Source organism: Dermacentor andersoni, chromosome 10, assembly GCF_023375885.2.
Source record: "Dermacentor andersoni chromosome 10, qqDerAnde1_hic_scaffold, whole genome shotgun sequence".
NCBI lineage: Eukaryota > Metazoa > Arthropoda > Arachnida > Ixodida > Ixodidae > Dermacentor > Dermacentor andersoni.
Genome location: NC_092823.1, coordinates 13,064,431 through 13,076,930, shown reverse-complemented (window position 1 = coordinate 13,076,930; position 12,500 = coordinate 13,064,431). Strand labels below are relative to the sequence as shown.

Sequence of the window (12,500 nt, the reverse complement as noted above, 5' to 3'; positions counted from 1 at the left end):
ATAGAAAGAAACAGAAAAAAAAAAAAAAAGAAAGGATGTGATTGATTGCCATTCAAATCTGAAGACCGCGTGGAGAAAGTGTTCCGGTTTACATTCGGCAAATCAAAATGAACGGCTAAAATTAATCCATCGTCTGGTTTCATGCGCGAGATCACGTAAAAGGCAGCCATTCTTCTTAGCATGGTTTCTCTCTTTTGCTCTCTCATTCGCGCACGGAAATTTCTTCGTACGGGAATTTTATGAAGCGAAGGCGGCTGCAGACCATTTTCTTTGTTTAGTTCATGTTCGTAGGCGCAAATTACAAACCTAACACTTGGAGCAACATTTCCACTACTCTAGAGGGGCATAAACTGTAGACAGTGCACGCTTTCTCATTTATCCAATCGCTCGCAAACACATTGCATTGCTAGTCTACAGTGGCAATACAAAGTGACGTTTCACCATGCACGTCGAAGTTCATTACCAGTACCGCGCCAGCATCGACCGGCCGGCGAAGCGACGAGCTCAGCAGCGCATGCGCAAGGCCCGACACCACCCCAACCGAGCTTCCCTGCTTATCGGAGAGAGCAAGTGCGCGTGAACACGGGCGCGTCTGAGTATCTGGATTTAAAAAAAAAAGAAAAAGAAAGCGTTTCCGAGATATTGACAAAGACAAGTGGTCGCGGTCGCTCTGAATCTTATCGTATTATAGAAAACGTGGGATGGCGGCGCTTCCTCGAGGGTCAGAAAGTACAATCGTCGAACTAGGTGGCAAGTGGAGTACATCCTTTTTCTTGGAACGGTTTGCAATTGACTGCTTGAATGTGCCGACCACGCGTCGCGGGTCGCGTATAGAGCCAACCGTTGGCAAGCACGCGTCTAGCGTAGCAGCAGAACCGATCGCGGTTGCGATAACCCATCGTTGGCAGCGAAAAAGAAAAACACCCACACGCAGTTTGTAGCAATAACCGTACAAATCAATGTGGTTTTAAATATAGCTTCACTGGTCACCCAAGAAGGGCACCGAAACTTTCTCATGACGCACACCGCTGTAGTCCACAAAGAACAAAGCGCACAAAATAGATATGATACAGCCGCACCGCATTATTTCGTGTTTTCACCATTTCATTACTTTCGTGTGCATGCGCGCTAGGGCCACGCAGGCCAGGAGTAAAAGGCACGAAAAAAAAAAAAAAATGGTACGCAATCCTAAGCTTTGACTTGACTGCTGTGGCACTCGCATTTGTGTTCTTTACCTTAGGCGAACGCAATGCGCAAACTGAACTGGAATTTCCAATAATGGAAATTCCTGTTTGGCTCATATTTGCGTTTTTCGCCCGAGCAAGCGCTTCACTGCACTACGCTTTGCCCCTTCAACGTGGCTACACTGCCCGGCAGGCGTGTTCTGCGTAGGGCCGAACCTGCAGGCAAAAAGCATGGGCGCCGCCATCTTGTTGAGAGCGGCGCCAGGGACACAATCGCGCCTAGCTCATTGAGTTTTCCCCCAAAACTGAAAAAAATTTGACTTCATTAAACGAGAAAGATGCCACGAGTGTCCCAACAAAAAGCTTTGAGGATTACCGAAGGGTAACTGAGGGCGACGCAACGGGCTCTGGAAAGAAGGATGATGGGTGTGGCGTCACGGGGGGATCGGAATAGAGCAGATTGGGGTGTGCGAGAACAAACGCTCGTTAATGACACCAAAGTTTAAACCAGGAAAAACAAATGGGCATGCGCAGGGCATGCAATCTGGGGGGAAGATAACCGGTGGCCATTAAGGGTTACAGACTGAATTCCGAGAGGAGGGAAGCGTAGCAGGGGGTGGCAGAAAGGTAGGAGGGCAGATTAGATTAGGGACTACATGGCGACAATCGGCACCTGACCGGGGTACTTGGAGGATCATGGGAGATGCCTTTGCCCTGCAGTGGGCGTAGCCAGGATGATGATGATGATGATGTTCATGATGAAAAGGTAGCAACAGGTCTTCGTAACATACAGGTTAGAAAGATGAGGCACCTTTTAACCCTTGAATATATTTCGCCACATTCGGGCATACGACAAGTTTGTTTTCGAGGCGCTCGGTCCCACTGCTGCGAAAATGTGTACACAAAGGCTGCACAGTAGTTGCCAGAAATCGGGCACTCTATTTTTCTTTCATAGGGAATCTTTCTTCCACTTGGGCAGCGGATTTCGGCGGCAGGGCGAGCTTGCGTGGGCGCGGTGGTTTACGGATCCAAGCGATAGTGAACTCCAAAATCCAGTGTTGGCTTTGAGTGGGATTCATATTGATTGCGAACCCCACGGCTAATCCTACCCCCCATCCCCCCAAGTGGCTCTTTACAGGAGACAATCATTCAGAGACATCGGACAAATAGGAATTCTGGTTCTTTCTTTTGCTTTCATTAATTTTTCTCGAAGCCCATAACTAGAAATTTGCTGGAGCGGCTGTCCCATTTGCGACGCAACAAGTGCGACGCTACACACAGATGGAGTGGCAGTTTAATTACTCTCGTGGTCCGCGAACCGGCATCGTTGCGTGTAGTATAGGAATGGTGCGTGTCAAGTCAGTGCTCGCGTTGAGCTTGTGCTCTTCATTTTGATTGAATGAAGTCTCACCTAAGTGAGCGGGGCCGATCCCGGAGGTAGTGCAATACCGGGCCGACCTGCGGCGGAGGTGAAGCAGGCTTCAAGCACTCCGCCAACTTCCAAAAATAGGTTTAATATCGTGGGTCCATATAGAACCCGTATCAGATATTAAGCTGATAAGAACAGATACTACACTTTGATCTTAGCCAAAAGGCCGAGAAGCGATGTCCTTCACTTCACTTCATTGTACTACTGCCTTGTGGGCGCCCTGCCGACATGGGTAACCTCAGCAACAGCGTGGGCAATATTATAAAATTCAGCCTGTGTACAGACTCAACGCTCCCTATCTCACGGATGAATTCGCAACGCCTCAGTCTTTCGCTGTTAACGAAACGCTGTCGCGTAGAAACGAGACCCGAGTGCAAGCTTGCTTGTAACGCGAAACCAACCAAGGCAACCTCGTAGAAAACGGAACAGGCGAGCGGAAAAAAAACGCGCCAGGGGAATGCTTACTTCCGTCTGAATGCGACCGCTCAAGGTGACCTTCCTTGAGGGCTTCGTTTCAAGCCCGTGTGCAATTGTAATATACTACGCGCATTTCCTTCATTTCTTTTTATTTACCGCAAGGCCCACTGAAAATTTTGATACGGCACAGGCCGGGACGGATCGCAACGTGTCGAATCGACCGGTAGAATTAGGTAGCATGCCCCATGTACGAAGACGAGCAACATAGAAGTGAATGACAAAAAAAATATAGAAAACGCTGCACACTCCTTCCAACCGGAAACATAGAGGGGAGAAAGATCGCCATCTGAAACACAGGCATTGTAAAAAAAAGAAAAAAAAAAAGTGCTACCTCATCATCTTTACCATTACCGTGTGTGTGTATGTATATATGCATGTGTGTGTGTGTGTGTTTGTGTATTTATATATATATATATATATATATATATACGCACACATGCTAGCATAGCTTAAACGCAGCTGGAAAGCTCAGCCTTGCACAAGAACCACCCCCTGTCGCAAACCCCTTTGAAACATTCAAATGCCAAACACGAGTAGAGCGAGGTCGTTCGAACCTGGCGCCAAAAGGCATTGGCGCCATCTGTGTACGGAACTAGGAAAACCTGCGGACTTTGCAATACAGAAAGAAAGGTAGATGGCGCGAGCTAACGCTCCATTGCATACTAAGAACGAGAGTTAGTGAATAATGGCAGAAACGTCTTGGGAAGAGAAAAAAAAAAAAACACGCAAAAGTTGTTGGCTTGTGCAAGCACTCTATGTTACAGCGATTAAAGAGCATAGCATCTTCTACAACAGCAGCTACAAAAAGAAGAAGAACGTGAGAGAGGGAGAGAGACAGGCGTGTTTCTTTGGAATGCAGAGCATGCAGCACATACTATAAAGTGCCAAAGAGACGGGGAAAGCAGATGGCGCGAAGGTGTATGTCCTCAAAGCTTGAAAGCAATTTCTAAATTACATGTACCGAAGTCCACCTACTCTCATCAGGTTGCTCCCGCCTCCAGTTGCGTTTAAAGTGAAATTACAGTCGCCTCAAAGGCAGACAGAGAGAGAGTGAAAATAGGTACACTTGCTTCGCGCAGCTGCAGCCGTTCAAATTTTACAGCAAGAGCACTCCCGAAGCAACAAAGTCCGCTGCCGCCTGGGCGCAATGCGCTCGCTTCAGTAAATTGCCGTGCTGGCCTCGGCAACCAAGAGGTGTAGTGCGGCAGACTGCTGCATTGTAGCACACCGCAAACCGTGCAGACGTAAGCGATCGCCTCGACATCGCTGCGAGCGCTCGAAGAGACAAAGTCCGAAACCACGTGTGCCGGGGCGGTGCGAGCGCGACGCCTTTGACGCAACTTTTGCGTACAAGCCGCCGCACCGCCACGACGGAATCGCTGGCATCCCGCACGCAGCTGCATTGTGTCACGCCGGCAATCGTTGAAACACCACGCAGTCGTCGGCGTCGGCCCCGACATGGTTGCGAGCGCTGGAAGAGACAAAGTCCGAAACCGCGTGTGCCGGGGCGGCGCGAGCGCGACGCCTTTGACGCAACTTTTGCGTACAAGCCGCCGCACGGACACGACGGAGCCGGTGTCACCCTGCAGAGGGCTGCACTATAGCACGCCGGGAACCGGCAAAGAACCGCGCAGACGTCGTCGTTGGCCGCGGCGTTGCCGCGAGCACGCGAAGAGACAAAGTCCGAAAGGACGTCAGCCGGGGCGTCGAGCACGCCGCCCGCACTGTTCGCACGCGTGCTCGGAAATGGCGAAGGGGCCGCGCTAGCGTGCCTTGAATCGGTGAGCGGCGGTACCGCGGCGATCGCCAGAGCTCGAATCCGCCCTGCAAAAGCCAAATATTGGCGCTCGGCTCGGCGCAGTACGCCGCCGCGTCGCACGAGTACGGCCCCATGGAGGTCTGGGCACTTATCGCTGCTACTGTAAGGGGCCGTACGGCCCCGGCCGACATTGTACCGTAGTGCGATTTTCGGCTTGCGCGTGCTCGTGGCGTAGTCCGCGCACCGTTCCGACGTCGACAATCGTGCCCACGACTACGCGAGCGCTGGAAGAGACAAAGTCCGAAACCGCGTGTGCCGGGGCGGCGCGAGCGCGACGCCTTTGACGCAACTTTTGCGTACAAGCCGCCGCACGGACACGACGGAGCCGGTGTCGCCCTGCAGAGGGCTGCACTATAGCACGCCGGGAACCGGCAAAGAACCGCGCAGACGTCGTCGTTGGCCGCGGCGTTGCCGCGAGCACGCGAAGAGACAAAGTCCGAAACGACGTCAGCCGGGGCGTCGAGCACGCCGCCCGCACTGTTCGCACGCGTGCTCGGAAATGGCGAAGGGGCCGCGCTAGCGTGCCTTGAATCGGTGAGCGGCGGTACCGCGGCGATAGCCAGAGCTCGAATCCGCCCTGCAAAAGCCAAATATTGGCGCTCGGCTCGGCGCAGTACGCCGCCGCGTCGCACGAGTACGGCCCCATGGAGGTCTGGGCACTTATCGCTGCTACTGTAAGGGGCCGTACGGCCCCGGCCGACATTGTACCGTAGTGCGATTTTCGTCTTGCGCGTGCTCGTGGCGGTGTCCGCGCACCGTTCCGACGTCGACAATCGTGCCCACGACTACGCGAGCGCTGGAAGAGACAAAGTCCGAAACCGCGTGTGCCGGGGCGGCGCGAGCGCGACGCCTTTGACGCAACTTTTGCGTACAAGCCGCCGCACGGACACGACGGAATCGCTGGCATCCCGCACGCAGCTGCATTGTGTCACGCCGGCAATCGTTGAAACACCACGCAGTCGTCGGCGTCGGCCCCGACATGGTTGCGAGCGCTGGAAGAGACAAAGTCCGAAACCGCGTGTGCCGGGGCGGCGCGAGCGCGACGCCTTTGACGCAACTTTTGCGTACAAGCCGCCGCACGGACACGACGGAGCCGGTGTCGCCCTGCAGAGGGCTGCACTATAGCACGCCGGGAACCGGCAAAGAACCGCGCAGACGTCGTCGTTGGCCGCGGCGTTGCCGCGAGCACGCGAAGAGACAAAGTCCGAAACGACGTCAGCCGGGGCGTCGAGCACGCCGCCCGCACTGTTCGCACGCGTGCTCGGAAATGGCGAAGGGGCCGCGCTAGCGTGCCTTGAATCGGTGAGCGGCGGTACCGCGGCGATCGCCAGAGCTCGAATCCGCCCTGCAAAAGCCAAATATTGGCGCTCGGCTCGGCGCAGTACGCCGCCGCGTCGCACGAGTACGGCCCCATGGAGGTCTGGGCACTTATCGCTGCTACTGTAAGGGGCCGTACGGCCCCGGCCGACATTGTACCGTAGTGCGATTTTCGTCTTGCGCGTGCTCGTGGCGGTGTCCGCGCACCGTTGCGACGTCGACAATCGTGCCCACGACTACGCGAGCGCTGGAAGAGACAAAGTCCGAAACCGCGTGTGCCGGGGCGGCGCGAGCGCGACGCCTTTGACGCAACTTTTGCGTACAAGCCGCCGCACGGCCACGACGGAGCCGGTGTCACCCTGCAGAGGGCTGCACTGTAGCACGCCGGGAACCGGCAAAGAACCGCGCAGACGTCGTCGTTGGCCGCGGCGTTGCCGCGAGCACGCGAAGAGACAAAGTCCGAAACGACGTCAGCCGGGGCGTCGAGCACGCCGCCCGCACTGTTCGCACTCGTGCTCGGAAATGGCGAAGGGGCCGTGCTAGCGTGCCTCGAATCGATCGGCCGGGGGCCCCGTAGGGCGACAGACAGGCAATTGTGCAGGAAACCGTACTGGCCATTGGCGAGAAATTGCCGTTCGCGCATTCGGTGGACGCGCTGCGCTTTCACGACTTCGGCATTGTGCTGCCGACGTAAGCTTTCAATCTTGCTCGCGGCGTTACGAGGCGGCACGATTTTCGCCAAACGCTCGTCGAAAGTGGCACGAGTACGGCCCCATGGAGGTCTGGGTACTTATCGCTGCTATTATATGGGGGTCCCAGAGAGCAGTCGCCCCCAAAGCGACCTGGGTGTTTGATATGCGGCGGGCTTCGTGCCCGTCAAGCGTGTCCCCGGTATCGCTCCCGTGGATCCCACAGCTGACGTCTGCAGCCTCATCCGCTTGATGCGTTAGGGGCTGGTTGTCGGACGACGCTTTTTCCACGATATCGAAGTGTGTTCCGCATCGTCCTCGGACGAATCAAATACGAAAGCGCCGAAGGCGCGGGCGTGACCCGTCGCCTAGCGGCTTTGCCGTCTCGGCTACGTTGCAAGTGTCGGTCGGTCCACCAGTGCTGCGGGCTCGAGAGAAACCGCAAGCCGCGATCGAGTCGACACAACCGGTCTATCGAGAATGTTGCGTGCTTCTTGCCGCGTGGCGATACCCGGCCCTGCGGGGAGGGCGCCGTTGCGAGCTCGAACGCCGTCGTCTCGGACTGTGCAAAGTGCTACCCTTTGCGAGAACGAAGCGTGTTGGGGCGCCTGAAGGTGGCCTCGGCATCGCAAAAACGGCGTCCGGCCTGCTTGAAAGGCTGGACGCGCAGTTGAACGATTACCTGGTTGATCCTGCCAGTAATCATATGCTTGTCTCAAAGATTAAGCCATGCATGTCTAAGTACATGCCGAAATAAGGCGAAACCGCGAATGGCTCATTAAATCAGTTATGGTTCCTTAGATCGTTTCTTCCTACTTGGATAACTGTGGCAATTCTAGAGCTAATACATGCAGTGAGCCTGAAGCCCTTTGGGCGACGGGTGCTTTTATTAGACCAAGATCGATCGGGTTTCGGCCCGTATTGTGTGGTGACTCTGGATAACTTTGTGCTGATCGCATGGCCACGAGCCGGCGACGTTTCTTTCAAGTGTCTGCCTTATCAACTTTCGATGGTAGGTTACTTGCTTACCATGGTTGTTACGGGTAACGGAGAATCAGGGTTCGATTCCGGAGAGGGAGCCTGAGAAACGGCTACCACATCCAAGGAAGGCAGCAGGCGCGCAAATTACCCACTCCCGGCACGGGGAGGTAGTGACGAAAAATAACAATACGGGACTCTTTTGAGGCCCCGTAATTGAAATGAGTACACTCTAAATCCTTTAACGAGGATCAATTGGAGGGCAAGTCTGGTGCCAGCAGCCGCGGTAATTCCAGCTCCAATAGCGTATACTAAAGCTGCTGCGGTTAAAAAGCTCGTAGTTGGATCTCAGTTCCAGACGAGTAGTGCATCTACCCGATGCGACGGCTCGGACTGAACATCATGCCGGTCCTTTCTTGGTGCACTTCATTGTGTGCCTCGAGAAGGCCGGTGCTTTTACTTTGAAAAAATTAGAGTGCTCAACGCAGGCGAGTCGCCTGAATAAACTTGCATGGAATAATAGAACAAGACCTCGTTTCTGTTCTGTTGGTTTTTGGAATACGAGGTAATGATTAAGAGGGACAGACGGGGGCATTCGTATTGCGGCGCTAGAGGTGAAATTCTTGGACCGTCGCAAGACGAACTACTGCGAAAGCATTTGCCAAGAATGTTTTCTTTGATCAAGAACGAAAGTCAGAGGTTCGAAGGCGATCAGATACCGCCCTAGTTCTGACCATAAACGATGCCAACCAGCGATCCGCCTGAGTTACTCAAATGACTCGGCGGGCAGCTTCCGGGAAACCAAAGTGTTTGGGTTCCGGGGGAAGTATGGTTGCAAAGCTGAAACTTAAAGGAATTGACGGAAGGGCACCACCAGGAGTGGAGCCTGCGGCTTAATTTGACTCAACACGGGAAAACTTACCCGGCCCGGACACTGGGAGGATTGACAGATTGAGAGCTCTTTCTTGATTCGGTGGATGGTGGTGCATGGCCGTTCTTAGTTGGTGGAGCGATTTGTCTGGTTAATTCCGATAACGAACGAGACTCTAGCCTATTAAATAGGTGCGGGGTTCCCAGCACCTTACAACCTTCTTAGAGGGACAAGCGGCTCCTAGCCGCACGAAACAGAGCAATAACAGGTCTGTGATGCCCTTAGATGTCCGGGGCCGCACGCGCGCTACACTGAAGGAAGCAGCGTGTCTTTATCCCTGTCTGAAAAGACTGGGTAACCCGTGGAACTTCTTTCGTGATTGGGATAGGGGCTTGCAATTGTTCCCCTTGAACGAGGAATTCCCAGTAAGCGCGAGTCATAAGCTCGCGTTGATTACGTCCCTGCCCTTTGTACACACCGCCCGTCGCTACTACCGATTGAATGATTTAGTGAGGTCTTCGGACCGATGTCCGGCGCGGCCTTTCGGTTGCGCCGGTCTGTTGGAAAGATGACCAAACTTGATCATTTAGAGGAAGTAAAAGTCGTAACAAGGTTTCCGTAGGTGAACCTGCGGAAGGATCATTACCGGATTGTGAAGGGTGGCGAGCGCCATTGTTTCTACCCCGTGTGGGTGAAGCAGCTCGCTGCGCCCGACGCTTTCCGCCGCTGGCCCCGCTTGGACGCGGGGACGGCTATACCCGAACATGCCGGGGACTGCCTGAATTTTGAGGGGCGCCCCGTGCCAAATTTGTTGCGCCCAGTGGACGCCGGCTGCAACCTTGGACGGTTGGCTTGGCCGCGCCCGCGGGTAGAAACGGCGTAACGCACACTGGGTGGGCTTTCTGTCCGCTTTGGCGCTCTTGCGCGGAATGGGAGTAAGACGACCCGACCTGCTGCTTTGCCCAGTACGAGGGGAACGGCGAAGCGTGCGGTCGGTCAAGGAACTGACGGTCGAGAGCTAATGCCGCTGCCGCTTAGTACACACACGGAACCGTGGTGCGAGCGCTCTCCCGTCCTCCGCGGCAAACGCTGCCGAGTCTGAAAAGTCTGGCGGCTGCCGGTCGCTTCCTGCGGCGAGTATGGAGTAACGACCCGACTTTGTTGCCGCCCAAGTACTAAAGGAACGGTGTGGCGCTCGGTCGGTCATGGAACTGTCGGTATGAGGGTGCGGCTGCCAAGTACGGAAGGAACCGTGGCCTAAAGTGCTCTCCCGTCCTCCGCGGCAAATGCCACCGAGTCCGAAAGGGCCGGAGGCTGCCGGTCGGCTCCTGCTCGTGACGCGCGAGGTGTCGAGATCGCGGTTTAATGCGACGACGTCTGCAGGCTATTCGCCCGCCGCCGAGGGAAAGGCGGCGTTGCTGCGAAGTACCGAAGGAAACGCGGCTTTGCTACGTCGGAAGCGTTCTGCGGTTAGCGGACTTGTGCGCTTTGGGAAGGCGCCGCACGTCGAAAGAGGAAGTACGGACAGACGAGGGACTGTAGTCCCGGATTCGAACGCACTTGCGGCCAGGCCCTTGCTGGCTTCGTCTTCCGCCTCAAGTAGACTTGTTGTGGCGCCGGCGCAGGGAGCCGTCCCTGGCACTGGCCGAGTGGTTTTGGAGAGCTGCGCGAGTACGCGCGCCGGGCTCTTGTCTTTCGTCTCAAGTAGGCTGTTGGATCAACAGCGGTTATGCTGCGGCGATCTGCCGATGCGAAAGTGTGTGTGTGTTTGAGGCCCTTCTATGAACCTACTGCTGACTGAAGCGAAGCACGTCGATGGGGGTGAAGCCCTGCCCGTGGCCGTGTAGCCGCTAAAGACTCCACAGCGGCTTAGCCCTAATCATGGCTCTGTCGCTCTTTGCAATTTTTAGTGGAGCGATGTGAACGTGCACACGAGACACACGGGTCCGGTGGTTGGATGGCAGGTAAAACCGGCTTCGAGTGCGCGCAAACGGCATAAGCTACCTCGAGGGCAAGCGAGGAAGGCGTGGGCGCAAAACACACGCGCGAGTAGCAGGAGTGGAGTGCCATTAGGCTTTCAGCTGCTGAGACGCGGCCGCCGAAAGAGCGAGACTGGAGGAGCGCACGCCGAAAGGCGCTCTTCGAAACCACACACAGGGAGACGCCACGTGCCTAAAACCCTGGTTGTACTGTACTGAATTGAACAAACTATTTTTCACGACTCTAAGCGGTGGATCACTCGGTTCTCGGGTCGATGAAGAACGCAGCCAGCTGCGAGACTTGGTGTGAATTGCAGGACACACTGAGCACTGATTCTTTGAACGCACATTGCGGCCTTGGGTCTTCCCTTGGCTTCGTCTGTCTGAGGGTCGGATCACATATCAAGAGAGACTTCGGCGCACAGGGAACGTGCGTCCGTCGACTCGTTTTGACCGCGTCGGCATCATGGACAGTACGTTGAGCGCTAAAGCCACGCGCCAGCGGCCTCACGAGAGGGAGACGGTGGCAAACCGTTGTGCCAATTCTTCGAAAAGACGGAAACGAGGCATTACTACTGCAGCGTGACGAGTGCGCGCCTCTAGCAAGACCGCCGCAGGATGGAGTCGGATACCTGCAGGGAAAGAGCGGTCCAAGCACGAGGCGCGAACGTCTGTTGCCATGTAGCGCGCACGTTTGCGAGAGAGTCGGAAGCGCACGCTTGCGTGCACGGAAAACGTGGGAATGAAACGCCGGCCGATTCCCGCGCCGTGCGCAAAGCCAGCGCGATCGCAATTTGCGCTGTTTGCCTTCGAAGTACGTCGAGCTCCAGAGCTGGTCGCTCGTTCACGTCACCGCAGTTGTGTGGGCGCCCTTCCGGGCTTCGTCGCAGGAATGGGAATCGGCAGATTCTTGCGAGGAGCGGGGAGGAGAAGGGTGGCCCCCGAAAGCGGTTCGACGCGACAGCGCAGTCTGCGAGCGAGAAGAGTCACGGCACGGCGGAGAATTGCCGCGAAACGGAAAATGTCTCCTTCGAGAGCGTGGGTGCCCCGTTGGCCGAGCTGAAGCGTTCCGTCGTAGTCCGCCGTCGGTCCAAGTGCTTCGCAGTCTCTGTCCCCTAAAGACTGGGCCACTCCAGTTGGGGCAGGGGCGACGCTACACGAGACGATGCCTCCCGCCAGGTTTTAGTCGCCCCTGCGGTGCCCGCTGAAGCGGCGCGCTGCTAAGGCGATCTTTGCCTCGGTGGTGTTTGGGCTTCAGACACGGTCGCTTACCACGCAACTGCTCGTGCGCCGCACGCGCGCAGGCGGTTCACCGCCTGCCAGCCTCGTCTATAAGTAGCTCCGTGTTGGGCGAAGGACGTGGTAGGGCGTCGCACTCGGTTGGCGCTGGGTTTTCGAACGTGTCGAGTCCTTTTCGGCATACCGCTCGTATGACGCACGCGCGCAGGCGTTGTGCCGCCTGCCAGCCTCGTCCGTAAGGACGTGGCAGGGCGTCGTACTCGGTCGTGCTGGAATGGGCGAAAGCGATGTATCCGTTGTCGACCTCAGATCAGGCGAGACAACCCGCTGAATTTAAGCATATCACTAAGCGGAGGAAAAGAAACCAACAGGGATTCCCCGAGTAGCTGCGAGCGAAACGGGACCGAGCCCAGCACCGAATCCCCCGTCCTTGCAGGCGGTCGGGAAATGTGGTGTATGGGAGGCGACGTTCTCGGGTGTTTGCGACGGTGCAAGTCCCCCTGACAGGGGCTTGTCCC

The 12,500-nt window shown here is 55.9% G+C and overlaps 3 non-coding genes and 1 pseudogene across 3 annotated transcripts; 3 read left to right on the top strand and 1 right to left on the bottom strand.

Annotated features, from left to right (window-relative positions):
• Positions 1 to 2,599: 2,599 nt before the first annotated feature.
• Positions 2,600 to 2,791, bottom strand: LOC140213817 (U2 spliceosomal RNA). The gene has a single exon (XR_011890802.1). It is a non-coding gene; the product is annotated as a U2 spliceosomal RNA (small nuclear RNA).
• Positions 2,792 to 7,594: 4,803 nt separating this feature from the next.
• LOC126523085 (small subunit ribosomal RNA) lies at positions 7,595 to 9,409 on the top strand. The gene has a single exon (XR_007597590.2). It is a non-coding gene; the product is annotated as a small subunit ribosomal RNA (ribosomal RNA).
• A 1,574-nt stretch (positions 9,410 to 10,983) lies between these two features.
• LOC126523116 (5.8S ribosomal RNA) lies at positions 10,984 to 11,136 on the top strand. The gene has a single exon (XR_007597597.1). It is a non-coding gene; the product is annotated as a 5.8S ribosomal RNA (ribosomal RNA).
• Positions 11,137 to 12,282: 1,146 nt separating this feature from the next.
• Positions 12,283 to 12,500, top strand: part of LOC126547268 (large subunit ribosomal RNA) — a 4,363-nt pseudogene continuing 4,145 nt past the window's right edge.